This window comes from Schistocerca serialis, chromosome 12, assembly GCF_023864345.2.
Source record: "Schistocerca serialis cubense isolate TAMUIC-IGC-003099 chromosome 12, iqSchSeri2.2, whole genome shotgun sequence".
Taxonomy (NCBI): domain Eukaryota; kingdom Metazoa; phylum Arthropoda; class Insecta; order Orthoptera; family Acrididae; genus Schistocerca; species Schistocerca serialis.
Window position 1 is genome coordinate 68001038 of NC_064649.1, and position 7719 is coordinate 68008756.

At 47.1% G+C, this 7719-nt stretch overlaps 1 pseudogene; it reads right to left on the bottom strand.

The window, feature by feature from the left end:
• Window positions 1–6860: 6860 nt before the first annotated feature.
• On the bottom strand, window positions 6861–6978 carry LOC126428597 (5S ribosomal RNA; annotated as a pseudogene).
• Window positions 6979–7719: the final 741 nt, after the last annotated feature.

Sequence of the window (7719 nt, forward strand, 5' to 3'; positions counted from 1 at the left end):
TGCTGTTTTGAGGGACATCTTTGCTCCGTATCAGGTTACTAACACATACTTCTTGAATGTTTTAGGTTGCATCCCCGAATTATATATTTGTCTGTCGTTTCTTCTAGTCTGCTTCCATTTTTCTTAACGACAGTGAGCAGAATTTTTGAAGCAGGGCTTAGTAATGCTAGGTTCTGTTACTTTAACAGTCACTGGCATTTCCTTTCGTAGCTACTGTAACCGTTTTACATTTTACAACTTGTTTTAGAGATAATGGAGGAAGGAATTAATTTATATTTATTTAATCGTATGGTGATTTTATACAATATACAGTTGATATAAGGCAAACGATTTTATACAATATACATATGATATAAGACAAGATTGAACCTTAAAGTCCGTCGTTTTCAACCAGTAAATTAAGCTGGGTGTGAGAGTGAACAAGTCATCGGGAATTCCAGAGTATGAAGTGAACAGCGTTGGACTAAATGTTCAATTGTCTGCTCTTCTTGATTATATTCACACATCGGTGAACTGATCCAGCCCCATTTGTACCTGAAGTAGGTACAACAACCATGTCCAGTCCTTAACCTGTTGAGGCGGCGACAAAATTGAAAAAAAAAAAAAAAAAAGAAAATGGTTCAAATGGTTCTGAGCACTATGGGACCTAACTGCTGAGGTCATCAGTCGCCTAGAACTTAGAACTACTTAAACCTAACTAACCTAAGGGCACCACACACATGGATGCCCGAGGCAGGATTCGAACCTGCGACCGTAGCGGTCGTGCGGTTCCAGACTGAAGCGCCTAGAACCGCTCGGCCATCTCGGCCGGCATATAATCCAACCCCATGAAGACGGCAAGTCGTGAACAAGTAATAACCTGCAGAGCGTTGGGGCGAATAGTGCATGGGATGATCCGCAAAAACTAGTAAGAACCGAAAATTAACATCCCCTATTATCTGATGTTCACACTCGGTTATTTCTAGTTTTTGTTCCTCATACATTGCACTGTTATCTTGAAAAACTACAGAAAAGGATGACGACGGCGTTGAGACAAAGGTGAAGATGACATTGCCCAACTCTGAGTTTTCGAGTCAAAACAGACACATACATCCGTAAGACATCTAAACGTGTTACGGAATAATTTGTGTTTCCTCAAGGCAGAAACCTATTTCCGTTATTATAAGCCCGCTGTGGCCGAGCAGTTCTAGGCACTTCAGTCCGGAATCGCACTGCTGCTACGGTCGCAGGTTCTAATCCTGCCTCGGGCATGGATGTTTGTGATGTCCTTAGGTTAGGTTAGGTCTAAGTAGTTCTAAGTTCTAGGGGACTGATGACCTCAGATGTTAAGTCCCGTACTGCTCAGAGCCATTTGAACCACTCAGGCCGGCCTGCCCGGAAGGAATTAATGCAGTGGATAGACAGTACGTGAAAATGAAAGTAAGGTCGCAGTCAGTTCCCATTACCGCATTAACGCTACCACTCGGCATTACTGTGAAGTACGAGATTAGTGTCGACAGCGTATTCGCTGGGCGAGTGCCCGGCTGACTGGAACACGGTACGCGGCACTACTGGCTACAGGGAGAGAGGTGTTCCCAGCCACCTGAGGCAGGCGGCCCTGTATCCTGTTGTCGCCGGCTGGCCACGTCTCACTCAGGCGGCCAAAGCATTCGTATCGCCGCGATCGGCCGTTTATCTGCGACAGCGGTCGAGCCACCCAGCGCCCCAGCCTTGGCTGGTCGCAAGGCGCCGATAAATCGAACCGATGACAACGGGCTGACGCTTTGCCAAGCGCGAGGTAACGAATGCGTGCCGGCGTGATGTATGCGACGCTAACCGCTCGCCGGAAGCGCCGGATTGAGTTACTCGGCGCCCACACACACCCGCGGTTGCGCCCGGCTCCTGGCGACGCACTATTGTAACGCCGCTTGACGTCTCTCTGGACGTATCGGGTCCTACATAGCTGTTATCTACTGGTAATAGCTATCTGTTGCTGGAGGGTAGGTACTGAGGACAATAGTGGCTAACAAACCGTAGTGGAATATTGTTGTTGTCGTGGTCTTCAGTCCTGAGACTGCTCTCCATGCTACTCTCTTCTGTGCAAGCTCCTTGATCTCCCAGTACCTGCTGCAACCTACATCCTTCTGAATCTGCTTAGTGTAGTCATCTCTTGGTCTCCCTCTACGATTTTTACCCTCCACGCTGCCCTCCAATACTAAATTGGTGATCCCCTGATGCCTCAGAATATATCCTACCAGCCGATCCCTTCTTCTACTCAGGTTGTGCCACAAACTACTCTTCTCCCCAATTCTATTCAATACCTCCTCATTAGTTATGTGATCTACCCACCTAATCTTCAGCATTCTTCTGTAGCACCACACTTCGAAAGCTTCTATTCTCCTCCTGTCCAAACTATTTATCGTCCATGTTTCACTTCCGTACATGGCTACACTGCATACGAATACTTTCAGAAACGACTTCCTGGCACTTAAATCTATACTCGATGTTAACAAATTTCTCTTATTCAGAAACGCTTTCCTTGCCATTGCCAGTCTACATTATATATCTTCTCTACTTCGACCATCATCAGTTATTTTGCTCCCCAAATAGAAAAACTCCTTTACTACTTTAAGTGTCTCATTTCCTAATCTAGTTTCCTCAGCATCATCCGACTTAATTCTACTACATTCCATTATCCTCGGTTTGCTTTTGTTGATGTTCATCTTATGTCCTCCTTTCAAGACACTGTCCATTCCGTTAAATTTTCTCTCCCTCGTGATGACTGGGTGTTGTGTGATGTCCTTAGGTTAGTTAGGTTTAAGTAGTTCTAAGTTCAAGGGGACTGATGACCATAGATGTCCCATAGTGCTCAGAGCCATTTTGAACCATTCCGTTAAACTGCTCTTCCAAGTCCTTTGCTGTCTCTGACAGAATTACAATGTCATCGGCGAACCTCAAAGTTTTTATTTCTTCTCCAGGGATTTTAATACCTACTCCGATCTTTTCTTTTGTTTCCTTTACTGCTTTCTCAATATACAGATTGAATAACTTCGGGGATAGGCTACAACCCTGTCTCACTCCCTTCCCAACTAATGCTTCCCTTTCATATCCCTCGACTCTTATAACTGCCGTCTCGTTTCTGTGCAAATTGTAAATTGCCTTACGCTCCCTTTATTTTACCCCTGCCCCCTTCAAAATTTGAAAGACAGTATTCCAGTCAACAGCGTCTGAAAGATTCCGTCTCCTCCACCATAAAGTACAGTGTGAGAAATACTGTCACGATCAGATAAGACATCAACCCGTGTTCGGAATAGCAAGTGAGGTATCAGAAATCCCCGTGGCATACTGCAGTAGCACCACTGTTGCCCATATAAACTGAAATAAACTCTGCCCGAATAGGCCATGAATTCTCAACGGTACCGACCGGCCGCCGTGTCATCCTCATCCAGCAGGCGTCACTGGATGCGGATATGGAGGAGCATGTGGTCAGCACACCGTTCTCCCTGCTGTATGTCAGTTAACGAGACCGGAGCCGCTACTTTTCAATCAAGTAGCTCCTCAGTTTGCCTCACAAGGGCCGAGTGCACCCCGCTTTCCAACAGCGCCCGGCAGACTGGATGGTTACCCATCCAAGTGCCAGCCCAGCCCGACAGCGCCTAACTTCGGTGATCTGACGGGAACCGGTGTTACCACTGCAGCAGGGCCTTTGCCTGCAGTTGCCCATGTGGACATCGAGATTCTGAAGGCATTACTGTAGTAGCACTACTTTCTACCATGCCACCACTGAATGGTAGCATTCCACTGCTCCCTTGTGGCTACATTTCGAAACAACAGCTTTCTGACCAATTTTTCGTGGAACAGTTACTGCTATAGTTCGATAAATTTCAATGTGTTTCAGTTATCTTACAGTAAAAAAAAAAATCAAAGAAGGTGTTTGACAGAGTCTGTGTAACTTTTTCTGTAAGAATACCAAGAGCGCAAGGATATTAGTGTTACATTTTATACAGGAGTAAGGTCTGTGCATGTTCATACTTACATACATTACTAACTTAGCTCCTGTTGCCTCGCTCGCGTAGACTGTACGGTCTGCACAACTTTTTTTTTTGTTTTTGGTTTTTCTTTACTCGAATTTTTATGTTGTTCGCAAATCGCAATACCTTCTAAACTTTTCTCGCTGATTAAGCGCAATTTTTCCCTGTGTACGTCTGACCTAAAAGCGCTTCTGGTATCTGCAATCCAAAGTTTTTGTTAATTGTGCTTTTTGATTTCTTGTGGTGATATTTCCATAGAAACTTTCATCTCCAAACACAGACATCTTTGTATCTAACAGAGGAGAGATCTGTCAATTTTCATAGATTCAGTTAAAAATTTTTTTAATATAAGAAAACATTATCTTAAAAGTTTTCATCGCCCATTTCGCCCCCTCAGGGGTTGAATTTCCAAAAGCACTGAAACAAATTTTTTAAAAAATTTGTAACCGAGAAGTCAGATACCACTTATCATAAACGTAGGTTTAAAAAAAAGCTGGTCATAGGTTGTGTTCCAAAAATGAACAGCATAGAGACATAAGTGATGACACTTCCTGCAGGACCTCACCATCATTTTGCAGGACAATGCTCAGGCATGTACAGTGCAAGCTGTTATTTATTTGTCTGACTGACGGGGTTGCTAAGTGCTATACCACCTACTGCAATCCCCTGACTTAAACCCTCGTGGGTTCAATTCGATTTCTAAACTGAAGGAAACACTTCACGGCATTCGCTTCAGAACTGCTACAAATTCGTCGGGCAATAGACCGCGCCCCTCGAACTGCCAACACAACTGGCACTGCTAAGAGTATCCTACGACTTCCACATCGCTGGCAACGGTTTATACACAATGCTGGTAACTACTTTGAAGGATAATAAAACTTTGAAACACGTATCTATTTTGTACGAGCTGTAAATAAATAGTTGCTACTATTAGAGCTCCAACCCTCGTAGATACGCTTACTGACATGTCGTGGGTAGTCGCCAAGAAAAAATCAGAGGTCTGCTGGTAGTTGCACAATTCTGGTATTGGATGTAAGCGCGTATTTGGACAAGTTGGGCAGTTGAGGAGTATAGCAGGTAAGAGTTACGGAGTTCGCGTGAGCCTGTAAAATTGCTGCAACGTCTTCCTCTAAAACCGGTTATCTAAATTTAACCAGCAGGTGTATCCGAATGTCGCGGAGCATTGTGTAATTTTTTTTTTCTCGACGCGAAACGCGTGCCTTTTTTTTTCTCCCTGCTGACTCAGAACAATGGGAATGTGTGGCGGCGGAGCAAGTGTGTGACAAGGCGTAGGCCGGAGAGCTGGTATGGGAGCCGGCCGCGCTGGGAGCCGCAGAGGACGGGGGGGGCGCGCCGGCCGCTCATTGCGCTCAATTGAGCCACTTGGCGCAATTGGCGGGCGCCGCGGCCGCCGCCGGCAGCCGCTACCTTGCAATTTGTCGCCCGCCTTTGAGCGGCCCTCGCCCCCGCACTAATTGGACGTCAATTTGGCCGCGGGCGACTTCCGTCTCTGCTGCTGCCGTCACCAACACACTCCCCCCTCCCTGCCCCCCTTCTCATTTCTCTCCCATCCCAAGATTTCATTTTTCGTAATTTGAGTTTCACATCCAAGTTTTCCGCGACGCCATCCTTGTATAAAATCTCGTTATTCAGACAGAGTCAAATCGGAGTTAAAATTCGAGCTTTCGAAGATGCGCATCATGATCTACTTCAGGAGACGACTGTCTGCTAGGTACTTTGTCTGCTTCTTTTATTGTATCGCTGTAGCTTGTCACTGGTCGGCCGACGTCGCTCGGAGTTCTAACTTGTATTGGGGATGTGGCGTTACCTGAGAGCCGGGATTCACATGCGCAAAGAAGGAAATCGGGCTTTATTTTTGTTTTATTTACTCGTCAAGTTCCGTAGGACTAAATTGAGGTGCAAATCTCTAAGGTCATGGAACGTGTCAGTACATGAAATTACAACATAAACGTAATAACAGATAACTGATGACCTCAGATGTTAAGTCCCCACCGGCCAGGGTAGCCATGCGGTCCTAGGCGCTACAGTTTGGAACTGCGCGACCGCTGCGGTCGCAGGTTCGAATCCTGCCTCGGGGATGGATGTGTGTGATGTCCTTAGGTTAGGTAGGTTTGAGTAGTTCTAAGTTCTAGAGGACTGATGACCTCAGAAGTTAAGTCCCATACTGCTCAGAGACATTTGAACCATCTGATTTTGTTAAGTCCCATACTGCACAAAGCCATTTGAATCATTTGAACTCGTTCTCACACTTTCACATGGGTAGCTCTACATGCCTACAAATGAGGTTGGTTGGTTGATTTTTTTTTTTTTGGGGGGGGGGGGGGGACCAAACAGATAGGTTATCGGCCCCATCAGATGAGGGAAGGAAATCGACATTGCTCTTTCAAAGAAACTATCCGGGTATTTGCTTGAAGCGATTTGGGGAAATCACGGAAACCCTGAGTCAGGATCGCCGGACGCGGGTTTGAACCGTCGTCCTCCCGAATGCGAGTCGTGTGAGCAAATGAGCACACAGTTTCTGTCCAGGGTTGAGGGGGAAGAGAATGCTCTGAGGGTTGCAGCAATAAGGGAGGCTACCATACACCACTAGCATGCCAATTCTAGATTAACAGGCTGAGAACGTGAAGGTACAGGATAAAGCACTCCGGTTTCAGGTCACGAGTGGCCTACCGGGACCATCCGACCGCCGTGTCATCCTCGGTGGAGTATGCGCATAGGAGGGGCGTGTGGTCAGCACACAGCTCTCCCGGTCGTTATGATGGTATTCTTGACCGAAGCCGCTACTATTCGGTCGAGTAGCTCCTCAATTGGCATCACGAGGCTGAAAAATGGCGACAGCGCATGGCGGCCTGGATGGTCACCCATCCAAGTGCCGACCACACCCGACAGCGCTTAACTTCGGTGATCTCACGGGAACCGGTGTATCCACTGCGGCAAGGCCGTTGCCTTGAAGTTACGGGATAAGGACCCAAGAAAAAGTGCAATATGTAAAACAATGATCAAGATTGTCTCAAAAATTTGTGTGTGTGTGGTATTCGGATGAGTGTGTTTCTCTTGTGTCACCGACACAAGAATCGAGCAAATTAGAAAGAGGAACTGGCGATCAGTAGGGGAATCCCCTGCAACGCCCGGCTGTTAACCGCTTGGGCCGGAGTGGAGTATCAGCGGGTCCGTGTTTGCTTTTTTAGAGGAGACGGGAGTACATACATCAATAAATAAGTCGATAAACGATTAGGGAGGGGAAGGTAAACAAACCAGCGGCGTGGCCCGTACACGGATGGCGCGCGCCCGGAACATACATCACCGCCCAGGCGCGCCTCGGTCACACGGGGCGACGAAATTGCCGACGCTGCGTCCGTAATGGATCGTTTAACGCTTCATTAGGGAAATTACTGTGATCGCGGCTAACAAGTAAGACCGCCCGCTGACTCGCCACGGATTTATTTTGCCCTCCATTTTGTATTTCTTATTTTCTCGTTTTTTTTCCGTCTGTCCGTTTTCCTCCGACCTGTCCTGGTTCTGTTTCTCTCCGTTCCACCTGGCCGCACGGCGGCTGTTCCGAACCCGTTTTCCTGCCGAAAGCGGCGTGTGTGTGTGTGTGTGTGTGTGTGTGTGTGTGTGTGAGCGTGCGCATGCGCGGTGGGACTCGGTGTTGGCGCCTTGGCGGTCCACAGATTTATGGCTCCGC